Here is a 13,563-nt window from a genome sequence, read left to right as displayed (position 1 = left end):
AGGGCACGGATTGCATGGAGCTCTGGGTGTTATACGCAAACAGTGAATCATGGAACACTACATCAAAAGCTAATGAGGTACCGTATGATGACTAACATAACACAATAAAAAAATAAATAAAAATAAATGTCATGATCTCCTTGCCTCCTGAGTCTGGAAGAACTTCAGGATCCTAGTTTTCTGGGACTAGCTCTCAACTGTTCTCTTCACTTGGATCCTATTCAGGGTTTACCCTGTCTGCTCAATAGCAATTCCAGATCTAGAATTCTGGAAACATTTCTTAAACACAAAATGTTTCCTAGAATTATACTAAATTCTCTAGGAGATTTCACTATGTGGTTTTGCCTTTATAGATCTGGATATAGACATTCAACATACATTTGGAGCCTAGAATAATAGAGACTAAATCTATATTTTAAAATATATCCCTCAGGAAAAAGATAATAAGATATAGTCTTCTGAGACTGCTCAGAGAAAATCATGGGGTGGCACTAGACACTGGGGAGTTTAAGATGAATATGTGAGGCTTATTTTTAAGAAATTAATGCTTTTATACCACAACAGAATTTGATTGCAAGTGACAAATGGATTTTTTAAAAAATTTATAGAATAGAATTGTTGAAATTCCTAGCCTGATAGTCAACTAAAACCAGGAATAGACTGCTATTAGGACATCTCAGCCTCTCTCTGTACATCAGCTTTCTTCTCTTAGTCTTCTCCAAGTCACTGGGAACATGACTGTTAGCAGCATCCAAGCTCACATCAACCAGCTTTGTCACAATGCATGACCCAAAAAAATAATCCCAGGAAAGCGTTCTGACTGATCCAGCTTGGGTCAAGTGCCCATTCCCAGAAAAATCGGTGGAATAGGCAGTGGGATAGGTAATATTATTGGCTCAGCTTGGATCAGATGTCTAGCTCTGGCTGTTGAGCTGTGACAAGAGGACTGAGAACTGTAAGAAGGCAGCACATCTCATTTAAATTGTATGTCTAAAATAAGTCTTGGCAGATAAAACAACATTCACTACCACTTCCATAGGACTGTGTTCCTTTCACACTTAGAACATTCTAAGATAGGGGCATTTCTTAGAATCTAGGGCTATTTATTTTTCAATGGGCTATAACATTTTCCAAATGTAGATGCCTCTGTTTGCAGAGAAAAATCGGATCTTTTCACTAGGAAGTCTCGTCTGTTCCCTAAATTTGCTCATTACCTGTCTAGAACCCTCCTGGTCTAGGATGCTAACAACTGACTGGTCAAATCTCAGTTTTTGGTCTTAGGAATGAAAATGTAAAAGCAAATATTCTTATCTCTGGTGAGTAAATTTCCATCTTCAAACCCCTAAGGTGTCCCATGCAATAGCAGCCTATGAATGATAAAGGAGTAGTAACAAACCTGATTTCTGGCCAGATGCCATTGGCTAGGTTACTTCTCTTAAGATTCAGGAACCCAATATTTGTATTTCATGGGTCACAAGTACAATCATGGGGATGAACACGTACACTTGAGTTGTGAAATGCTGCACAGATATAGGATGGCTCTTAATTCAAGTCTATCTGTGGTCTTTTCTACAGCTTTCCAGGCTAACCAGTTGGCCTCATACCCACAAACTCCCTCCATTTTTAGGCCCCATATCTGTTTGCTCTGACCATGGCTCGCTTAAATTCCTGTGATCTTTGGGGTTGGCAGCCTCTTGCCCTTCTTGCCCTTAATCTGAAGTGGGCTAAGCCTAGTCATGCCCACTGCTCCCAGGCTGTAGGACTTGGTCCTGGCTAGGAGCAGACGCCATGCCATTTCAGGACTTGCTGCCTTAGAATGAGCAGGGAGTGGGAGGGTGAGGAGACAAAGGAAATGTTTCCCATCTGCTCAATCTGGAGGACATTGAGAGATCAAAAATTTGGCACAAAATGTTACCACAGGAGAATGACAACTTTTAATTTTTAGAAACAGAAAAAGCTCTAGACTAGGAGGCGAGGGACCCAAGTTTTACTGTTGACTCAGCCACCAACCAGCTATGTAAAATCTCGAGACGAATTTCGCCCTCATTTCCTTGTCTGTAAAACAGAGTGATTGAATTCAGTAAATTGTACATTCTCCTTCCAGCTCTAACATTTGATGATTTGGATGCCTGTGCACAGGAAAGTGTGGGGTAGCAAAGAAGAGGGATACAGAGACTCTGCCTAGATCTACGGCTCCCGAGCTTGGCCATGGACCCCTCAGAGAGAAAGCACAGAATTTGTTTAAGTGGTTATCAAATCCATATTTGAGCTAAGCATCATCTGCAGATTGAATAAAAAGTATTTCAAACATATGTGTACTATTTTTAAATTTACATAGGTGCTACTGGGATTAATCAAATGTCAATTCATTTTAAAGGTAAATGTTATTCATTAAAACTGTTTCAAACAGCGAACACCAAAAGAACAACTACCATTATTCTTGGGGAATATTGTTTGTTTATTTGTTTGTTCGTTTGTAAGAGTGCTTCTTACAAAGCGGAGAATCTTTGATGAGGAGTAAAACTTACAATATGGAGAGATGGTGCCTGGGATGTATTAACTATTGCCTTCTGATTGTGAGAAATCAAAGCTAACTTAATGTTAGACAAAATTCTATTAAGCTTTTAAACCCTAGCCTCAACATCACCTCCTTTGTGAGGTCTCCTGGCTGGGTCACCATACTGCCCCATCTCAACAAGATTAGATATAATATCAGCCAGGGACTCAGTAAGAAGACATAAGAAAGGACTATTCACTCAGGGATGAGAAATTTACAGGAGAAATACAAGGGTTAGTGCAGTACCTGGGTGTTAGGAACAGGACCATTACCACCAAAGGCATGAGAGGCTAAGGGAGGAGTGGTTGTTAGAACTGGTAAAAGAGAGTCCTGAGGAGAAGGTAGCCTTGGGTAGAGCTGTGACTCTGTTGGAGGGGGGATGCAGCTGGCCCAAAACCACAATGTAGGGAGGAAGCCAGGTGAATAAATAACCTCACTTCCCCAATCCTTGTCATCCACTGCTGCCTGTAATGGACCAATGCAACCAGAAGCTAGAAGACAAGGGAGTCTATTGATAGAGCTCATACAGGTCAGCCTCTTGGGGGCAAAGATGTGGGCAAAGAAGGGCTGAAAGTGGACCTACAGAAGCACATAGAAGAGACCTCCACTCACTCACTCTTTTCTAAGTCCTCTATACTTAACCTCTTTCTAGTACTTTCCAAATTCAGTGGTAATTATCTGTTGACGTTTCCATCCCCCCCCCACCCCCATACACACACACTGTGGTTTTCCTAAGGGCAGGAACCATGTCCTGCTCACTTCCACCATGCCAAAACCAAGCACAATGTAGATCCCTAAGAAATATTTGTTGAGTTTCAATTTGAGGCAATGGTTTTGAAAAACAAGTGCCATATGGCTGGTATAGGTGGCATCTGCTAATGCTGCTGGGTGTTCCTGGGACCCGTGGGTCCTGGAACACATCTCCTTTCCCAGAGCACCGCATGAGATGAATGGAGAAAATCACACTATTCATGTGCTTATGAAGCTGAGGCCAGTGAAGGAATATGTCAAACTTCTTGATTGAAGTCTCTAATTTTAACACAAATGACTACATCTCTAATCTCATGAAACTGATCTGAATCTTCCGAGAGTTTTTGCAGGGCAATTTTCCTTTTCTTATTTTGAAGTGTCTCCTATTAAATTACCCTGTCTTGTTTCCAGAATCACAGAACACTGGAGGGATTGGGGATAGCACATGTGAGAAAGTCTTTGTGCCAAGATCTCTTAGATTCTGAAACAAGAAGGCCCTGCTTCAAAAACTGTTCCCAGAAGATCCAGTGCTCCAGAAAAACTTCTGACAGGTTGAGGAACAATGGGATTCTGTGGACAGAGCTATGCCCATCACAAGTCTGATCACACTGACTGGTGATTGGGCCTTCTTTTCCTAAACCCTTTTCCACAGTCTCAGGTTGAGAAAGTTTGCCAACTGGATGCAGATTTCTAGGACAATGACGTCTCCCTGGCTTCTGGCTGGGAACTTATGCTGAAAGAAAAGTGGCAATGCCATGTAACCCAGAACCCAGCCATAAGCAGGGAAACTAGCCCCACACACATATTCTCAAGAGCAATATTTCAAAATCCTAAGTTTTTATTCACATGGTAGCAAGTGTAGTATGAAGGTGAGCAAGACTCCATAATCATTCTGTGGTTCTGTAAGAAAATGGAGGAAAAATGTTCGGAGTGGATGATTCACATGATCTTTATGGATGAGTGTCACCCAGAAATGAAAAGAGAGCTCCTCAATCTTTCCTTTCATAGATTGCATCTAATATGCCCACACAAAGCTTCTTTTCTAGTCCATCAGGCACTGGAGTCATTGTTACTGTGGTCAGACTAGCGATACTCTGGCCAAAGTATACCCTGATCAATTGTTGAAATGCAAAGGACAAGCTGTAAGTGAGAAGGCTTTGTACAAAGAAGGCTGTGTACAAAGTGGGTTAACATTCAACAACGGATAGACCGTTACACATAGCATCAGAGGATTAGCCAGTGGCCAGAAAATACAGAAGGAGACTCCAGATTCAAATTCTTCTCACAACTAGGTGTAGAAAGGCACAAGCTCTATGCCCTTCTAAACAAAGGGGAAGAATCAGGCCCAAACCTAAAAAGAATCTGAGAAAAAAATTCACAACTGCTTTGTTTCAGGCACTACAGAGCCTAAGTAGTTTGAACCCAGATGTCCACCTAAAATTAAGAAGGTAGAAAAAAGGAAAATAGAAAGATAACAATGGAAATTAATGAGATAGGAAAAATATGTACTGGAGAAGATGAGCCAGGAAAAATATTGGTTCTTAGAAAAGATTAAAAACATTGATAAATTTTGATAAGATGATTAAGATGAAAAATGAGAAGGCACAAACAAGCAGTATCAGTAGTGAAAAGGGGAACATAATTATGATGTTGTGGCCCTTGCAAGATAATAAGAATATATTTTTAACTATATCATGCCAGTAAATGTGAAACTTTGTACGAAACGAACAACTCCTTGGGGTGACTGGGTTGCTCATTTAGTTGGTTAAGCATCTACCTTGGGCTCAATTCCTGATCTCAGGGCTCTGGGATCAGCCCTGCATAAAGTTCCCTGCTCTGCAAGGAGTCTCCTTCTTCTTCTCCCTCTGAACCTCCCCGCCTGCTTGCACACTCTCCCTCTCTTTCTCTCTCAAATAAATATCTTTTTAAAAAATGGGCAAATCCTTGAAAAATATAACTTACCAAACTAACTTAAGAAGAGCTAGAACATGTCCCATAACTTTTAGGAAATTAAATCAGAAGTCAAAAATCTCTCATTCTCGAATCCCAGATCTATTAGTTTTATTGGCAAGTTTTACTGAACTTCTGGTGAAACCAGTAATACCATTACACCCAAAGTTTTTCAGAATGTATAAGGCTTATATAACCATGGTTTGGAAACCCAAGAAGAACAATCCAACAAAAAAATTTCTGGTTAATATTACCATGGACATATATACAAGCTCTTTAAATAAAATATTAACAAGCTAAATCCAGCAGGTTAGATTTAATCCAAGAATATGAAATTGATTTGTCATTAGAAAATCAATTAAAATAAGGGCCCCTAGGTGGCTCAGATGGTTAAGTGTCTGCCTTTTGGCTCGGGTCATGATTTCAGAGTCTTGGAATCAAGTCCCAAGTCAGGATCCCTACTCAGTGGAGAGCCTACTTCTCCCTCTCCCTCTGCTTCTGCCTGCCACTCCCCGACCTCATGTCCTCTCACTCCCTCTCACAAATAAATTAAATGTTTGAAAAAAAGAAAATCAATTAAAATAACATCACACTAATAAACTGGAAAAAAATCACATGATTATTTCAATAAATGCATACAAAAGCATTTGAGAAAATTCAACATCATTTTATTTATTAAAAATATATTGTTTGCAACATAAGAACAAAAGGATACTCTATTGATTTGACAAGTTTACTTGCAAAGAAAATTTTAGCAATTTTTTTTTTACATGTGAACTATTGAATTCATTCCTTTTGAGATGGGAACAAGAGGACAAGAATGCCAGCAATTATAACAGCTATTTGACATTATACTGAAGGTTCTAGCTAGTGCAGAAAAGCCAGGAAAAGAAATCAAAATTACAAGTACTGAGAAAAGACACTGGCATCTAGAAAGTCCTCAATAAATGCTACTATTATTATAAAGAAATTTTTTTAAGTATTGTGCAAAGAAAAACTTGTCATTATTTATAATACATGACATAATTTTGTCATAGAAATTCAAACAATTTTATAAATTTTTTAAACTAATAGAGATGTTAGCAAACTTCAGGTAAAAAATCAGCTCACAGAAATCAATTGTGTTTTGATACACTCAAAGAAACAGAAAAATATAAATATCATTTACAATTGGATTTTAAAGAACATAGGAAAAATATATGAGACTTTAATAGAGAAAACTATACAAACTTAATTAAAATACATTGAGAGTATATAAATAAATGGAGAGATAGTGAATGTTCATGCATTGAAAGACTGTATATTATAAATATGTAAATTTCTCAAGTTGATCAATAGAGTTATTGCAATTCTGATTAAAAGTTTTATATGTAGGGTGCCTGGGTGGCTCAGTGGGTTAAACCGCTGCCTTCAACTCAGGTCTTGATCTCAGGGTCCTGGGATTGAGTCCCACATCAGGCTCTCTGCTCAGCAGGGAGCCTGCTTCCTCCTCTCTCTCTCTGCCTGCCTCTCTGCCTACTTGTGATCTCTATCTGTCAAATGAATAAATAAAATCTTTTAAATAAATAAATAAATAAAAATTTAAAAAATTAAAAAAAATTTTATATGTAGTGGGGTACCTGAGTGGCTCAGTGGGTTAAAGCCTCTGCCTTCAGCTTAGGTCATGATCCCAGGGTCCTGGGATCAAGCCCTGCACCGGCCTCTCTGCTCGGCAGAGAGCCTGCTTCCTCTTCTCTCTCTGCCTGCCTCTCTGTCTACTTGTGATCTCTGTCTGTCAAATAAATAAATAAATAAAACCTTTAAAAAAATTTTATATGTAGAGCAAGATGGTGGAGGAGTAGGAGACTGAAATGACATCAGATCCCAGGAGTTCGGCGAGATAGGTATCAAACCATTCTAAACACCTACAAACTCAATAGGAGATAGAAGAGAGGAAGAGCAGCAGTTCTAGGAACAAAAAATCGACCACTTTATGGAAAGGTAGGATGTGCAGAGAAGTGAATCCGAAACAATGGGAAGATAGACTGCAGGGGAAGGGCTGGCTCCTAGCAAGCAGCAGAGCAGTGGAGCACAAAATCAGAACTTTTAGAAGTCTGCTCCACTGAGGGACATCACTCCAGAGGTTAAGTGGGGGTGGAGCCCTCATGGGGACAGTGTGGTCTCAGGCCCAACAGGGTCACAAAAAGATCGGGGGTGTCTGAGTGTAAAAGAGCTCGCAGATATCAGAGGGGGAAGCTGACTACAGAGACGGAGCCGAGGAGTGAGATTTCAGCTTGTGGTTACCTTAAACTGTGATCCACAGCACAGTTAGACCACTGCTCTTCAAGCAGGGACCCCACAAGTGGCAGATCGGGGGAGACTCACCTTCCTCCTCCAGGAGGAGCAGTGCAGCAGGAATCGGCTGGGTTTGGAGAGTCCAAACAGGGCCATGCAACAGAGATAGACACTTGGTCACAGGCCGGGTGAGCTCGGAGTGCAGCCAGAGGCCAGGGAAACAGGAGGGATTGATGGCTTATTTCTGAGGGTGCACTGAGGAGTGGTGCCCGAGCTTTTGTCTCCTCCAGGCCAGAGACTGGGAGGCTGCCATTTTCATTCCCATCCTCCAAAGCACTATGGAAACTGTTCAAGGAACAAAAGCTCTGAGAGCGAACCCAAGCAGATTACTTAGCCCAGTCCCTGGCAAGGATGGTGCAGTTCTGCCTCAGGCAAAGACATTTGAGAATCACTGCAACAGGCCCCTCCCACAGAAGATCAGCAAGAACATCCAGCCAAGACCAAGCTCACCAATCAAGGAGAAGAGCAAAACTCCAAAGCTAGGGGAAAGCAACGCAAAGAATTCGTGGCTGTTTCCCAATGATCCTTTAGTCTTGCAAAGTTAATTTTTTTTAATTTTATTTTTTCTTATTCTATTTCTTTAGCTTTTCCTCTTTCCTCTTTTAATGTTTTTAAACTAGTTTATCTTACCAATACCTTTCTAACAAAAATCTTTTAAACCTTCATTGTTATAGTCATATTTTATCCCTTCATTGTATTTAACCTTATTTTTTGTATACATATTTTTTTTCTAAAAATTTTGGCATACAATTTCTTCTAATATATCAAAATATACCCTAATCTAGCACATGGCTTTGTTGTAGTCTCCAGCCTGAGCACATTCCCTCCTTTTTTTTTTTCCTTTTTCCAACCAACTTATCTTACCAATTCCTGTTTTAGAATTTTTTTGTAAATTTCATCTTTACAGTCATATTCATCCCTACATCATGTTTACCTTTATTTTTTATTTTTTAAATATCTATGCCCCTAACATGGGAGCAGCCAACTTTATAAACCAATTAATAACAAAATCAAAGAAACACATTGACAAGAATACGGTAATAATAAGGGACTTTAACACTCCCTCACTGAAATGGACAGATCATCCAAGAAAAAGATCAACAATAAAGGCCTTAAAGGACACACTGGACCAGATGGACATCACAGAACATTCCAACATATATTCAGAACATTCCATCCCAAAGCTACAGAATACACATTCTTCTCAAGTGCACATGAAACATTCTCCAGAATAGATCACATCCTGGATCATAAATCAGGTCTCAACCAATACCAAAAGACTGGGATCATTCCCTGCATATCTTCAGACCACAATGTTCTTAAGCTAGAACTCAATCTCAAGAGGAAAGTTGGAAAGAACTCAAATACATGGAGGTTAAAGAGCATCCTACTAAAGAATGAATGGGTCAACCAGGAAAATAAAGAATAATTTTAAAAATTAATGGAAACAAATGAAAATGAAAACACAACTGTTCAAAATCTGTGGGACACAGCAAAGGCAGTCCTGAGAGGAAAGAATATAACAATACATGCTGTCTCAAGAACACAACCTTACCCTACACCTAAAGGAGCTGGAGAAAGAACAGCAAAGAAAGCCTAAACCTAACAGGAGAAGAGAAATTTTAAAGATCAAAGCAAAAATCAATGAAATAGAAACCAAAAGAATAGTAGAACAGATCAACAAAACTAGGAGTTGGTTCTTTGAAAAAATTAATAAGATTGATAAACCCCTGGCCAGACTTATCAAAAAGAAAAGAGAAAGGAGCCAAATAAGTAAAATCATGAATGAAGAGGGGAGATCACAACCAACACCAAAGAAATACAATTATAAGAACATATTATGAGCAACTATAAGCCAGCAAATTTGACAATATGGAAGAAATGGATGCATTCCTAGAGATGTATAAACTACCACAACCAACCAGGAAGAAATAGAAAACCTGAACAGACCCATAACCAGTACAGAGATTGAAACAGTCATCAAAAATCCCTAATAAACAAGAGCCCAGGGCCAGACAGCTTCCCAGAGGAATTCTACCAAACACTTAAAGAAGAATTAAAACCTATTCTCCTGAAACTGTTCCAAAAAAAGAAATGGAAGGAAAACTTCCAAACTTATTTTATGAGGCCAGCATTACCTTGATCCTAAAACCAGTCAAAAACCCCACCAAAAAGGAGAATTACAGACCAATATCCTTGATGAACACAGATGTGAAAATTCTCACCAAAATACTAGTCAATAGGATCCAATAAAAGGATTATTCACCATGCCCAAGTGGGATTTATTCCTGGGATGCAAGTTTGGTCCAATGCCTGCAAATTATTCAATGTGATACAATACATTAAAAAAAGAAAGAACAAGAACCATATGATCCTCTCAATAGATGCTGAAAAAGCATTTGACAAAGTACAGCATCCTTTCTTGATCAAAACTCTTCAAAGTGTGGGGCTAGAAGGTACATATCTCAATTTCATCAAAGCCATCTATGAAAAACCCACCGTGAATATCATTCTCAGTAGGGAAAAACTGAGAGCTTTCCCCCTAAGTTAGGAACACAGCAGGCATGTCCACTATCACCGCTACTATTCAACATAGTACTAGAAGTCCTAGCCTCAGCAATCAGACAACAAAAAGAAATAAAAGGCATCCAAATCAGCAAAGAAGAAGTCAAACTATCACTCTTTGCAGATGATATGATACTTTATGTAGAAAACCCAAAAGACTCCACTCCAAATCTGCTAGAACCTGTATAGGAATTTAGTAAAGTGTCAGGATATAAAATCAATGTACAGAAATCCGTTGCATTTCTATACACCAGCAGCAAGACAGAAGAAAGAGAAATTAAGGAGTCAATCCCCTTTACAATTGCACCCAAAACCATAAGATACCTAAGAATAAACCTAACCAAGGAGGCAAAGAATCTGTACTCAGAAAACTATAAAGTACTCATGAAAGAAATTCAGGAAAAACGTTCCATGCTCATGGATTGGAAGAACAAATATTGTGAAAATGTCTATACTACCTAAAGCAATCTACAAATTTAATGCAATCCCTATCAAAATACCATCCATTTTTTTCAAAGAAACGGAACAAATAATCCTAAAATTTATATGGAACCAGAAAAGACCCCAAATAGCCAGAGGAATGTTGAAAAAGAAAGCCAAAGTTGGTGGCATCACAATTCCAGACTTCAAGCTCTATTACAAAGTTGTCATCATCAAGACAGTATGGGGCTGGCACAAAAACAGACACATAGATCAATGGAACAGGACACAGAGCCCAGAAATAGACCCTCAACTCTATGGTCAACTAATCTTTGACAAAGCAGGAAAGAATGTCCAATGGAAAAAAGACAGTCTCTTCAACAAAGGGTGTTGGGGAAATTGGAGAGCGACATGCAGAAGAATGAAACCGGACCATTTCCTCATACCACACACAAAAATAGACTCAAAATGGATGAAAGAATTCAATGTGAGACATAAATCCATCAAAATCCTTGAGGAGAACACAGGCAGCAATCTCTTCGACCTCAGCTGCAGCAACTTCTTTCTAGAAACATCACCAAAGGCAAGGGAAGCAAAGGCAAATGAACTATTGGGACTTCATCAAGCTCAAAAGTTTTTGCATAGCAAAGGAAACAGTAAAAAAAACAAAAAACAAAAACAAAAGACAGCTGACAGAATGGCAGAAGATATTTGCAAATGACATATCAGATAAAGGGCTAGTATCCAAAATCTGTAAAGAACTTATCAAACTCAACACCAAAGAACAAATAATCCAATCAAGAAATGGGGATAGGACATGAACAGACATTTCTGCAAAGAGGACATCCAGATGACCAACAGACACATGAAAAAGTGCTCAACATCACTCGGCATTAAGGAAATACAAATGAAAACCAAAATGAGATACTACCTCACACCAGTCAGAATGGCTAAAATTAACAAGTCAGGAAACAACAGATGCTGGTGAGGATGCGGAGAAAGGGGAACCCTCCTACACTGTTGGTGGGAATACAAGCTGGTCCAAGCCACTCTGGAAAACAGCATGGAGGTCCCTCAAAAAGTTGAAAATAGAGCTATTTTACAAACCAGCAATCTCACTAATGGTATTTACCCTAAAGATACAAATGCAGTGATCTGAAGGGGCACGTGCTCTGAATGTTTATAGCAGCAATGTCGACAGTAGCAAACTACAGAAAGAACCTAGATGTCCATGAACAGATGAATGGATAAAGAAGATGTGGTATATATATACAATGGAATAGTATGCAGCAATCAAAAGAAATGAGTTCTTGCCATTTGCAATGACGTGGGTGGAACTAGAGGGTATTATGCTGAGTGAAATAAGTCAATCAAAGACAATTATCATATGATCTCCCTGATATGAGGAATTTGAGAGGCAGAGTGGGGGTTTTAGGAGGTAGGGAAGGAAAAAAATGAAACAAGATGGGATCGGGAGGGAGACAAACCATAAGAGACTCTTAATCTCACAAAACAAACTGACGATTGCTGGGGGGGAGGGAAGGTGTGGAGACGGTGGTTGGGTTATGGACATTGGGGAGGGTATGTGATATGGTGAGTGCTATGAAGTGTGTAAGCCTGACGATTCACAACCCTGTATCCCTGGGGCAAATAATACATTATATGTTAATAAAAATAATTAATAAAAAAAAATCTATATGTATTTTTGAAGGACTTGATAAGCTGACACTCAATTCATATAGAAATGCAAAGAACAGCCAAAATACTCTTGAAGAAGATTGAGGTGAAAGAATTTGCTTCACCAGATACTAAGATATCAAGCAAGAATAGTCAATGTCACCAGTGGAATTACCAGAGCTCCCAAAAGCAGACCCAATTATATATGGATAACTGATGTATGATAAAAATGGTATACTATGGTGGAGAAAGGATAAGCTTTACAATAAGTGGTGCTAGATAATTTAGTATCCATGGGGGGAGAAAAGTGACATTGAATCCCTCTTACCACATACAAAATAAATTCCAGGTATATTAAGACCCTAAATGTTAAAGCCACTTAAAAGAATAATTTGAAAAAAAAATATAGGAGAATATCTCGTGATTTGGGGGTAGAAAATAATTTCTTAATCCACTGAGCCACCCAGGCGCCGGGTAGAAAATAATTTCTTAAACAAGACACAAAAAGTACTAACCATAAAATACCGATGAATATATCGACATTAAAATTAAATGTCCCAGAAGATGTAAGACAGTGAAAATAGTAGGAAGTGTTTGTAACACAAATAATCATTATAATCATTAAGCAACCTATATCCAAAGTCTATAAAAAAAAAAAAACAGCTAATAAGAAAAACAACTGAACAGAAAAATGAACAAAATACTTAAGCTGCCACTTTAGAAAAGAGGATATCCAAATGTCCAATAAATGAAAAAAGGGGCTCATTAATCATTACGAAATTCACTAAAACCACAACGTGATATCAAAACACACCCATCAGATAAAAAAATAATTGTAATCCTTATAGTACCAAATATTGATAACGATGAGGAAGAGTCAGAACTCTCACTGCCGAAAAAAGATGTAAGAGACCACTTTTGGAAACAGTCTGACAAGGCCTAATAAAATTGACCAGGCACATATCTTTCAACCCAGCAATTTTGCATCTAACAATATACCCTAGGGAAACACTTGCAAACTGACTCCAGAAGATGTATACAAGAATGTCCACAGTAACTTGGCTTCCATTAAACCTCAACTCAAAACAGCCCAAATGAGCAGTGGAATGAATAATTGTGGCACACTCCTCATCAAAGAAAATGAATGAATCTCAACCACACAAAATTACAGAAGGTGTCTGTCAAACAGGATGTTTAACAAAAGAAACAAGTCACCCAAGAAACTACTTAGGATGCTACCTTTTTACAGAGAGTTCCAAAATAAATAAAACTAAAAAATACATTGTTTAGGAATACACACATAGATTGTA

This window comes from Mustela nigripes, chromosome 9, assembly GCF_022355385.1.
Source record: "Mustela nigripes isolate SB6536 chromosome 9, MUSNIG.SB6536, whole genome shotgun sequence".
In the NCBI taxonomy this organism is placed as follows: Eukaryota; Metazoa; Chordata; class Mammalia; order Carnivora; family Mustelidae; genus Mustela; species Mustela nigripes.
Note: the sequence above shows the minus strand (reverse complement) of the source record.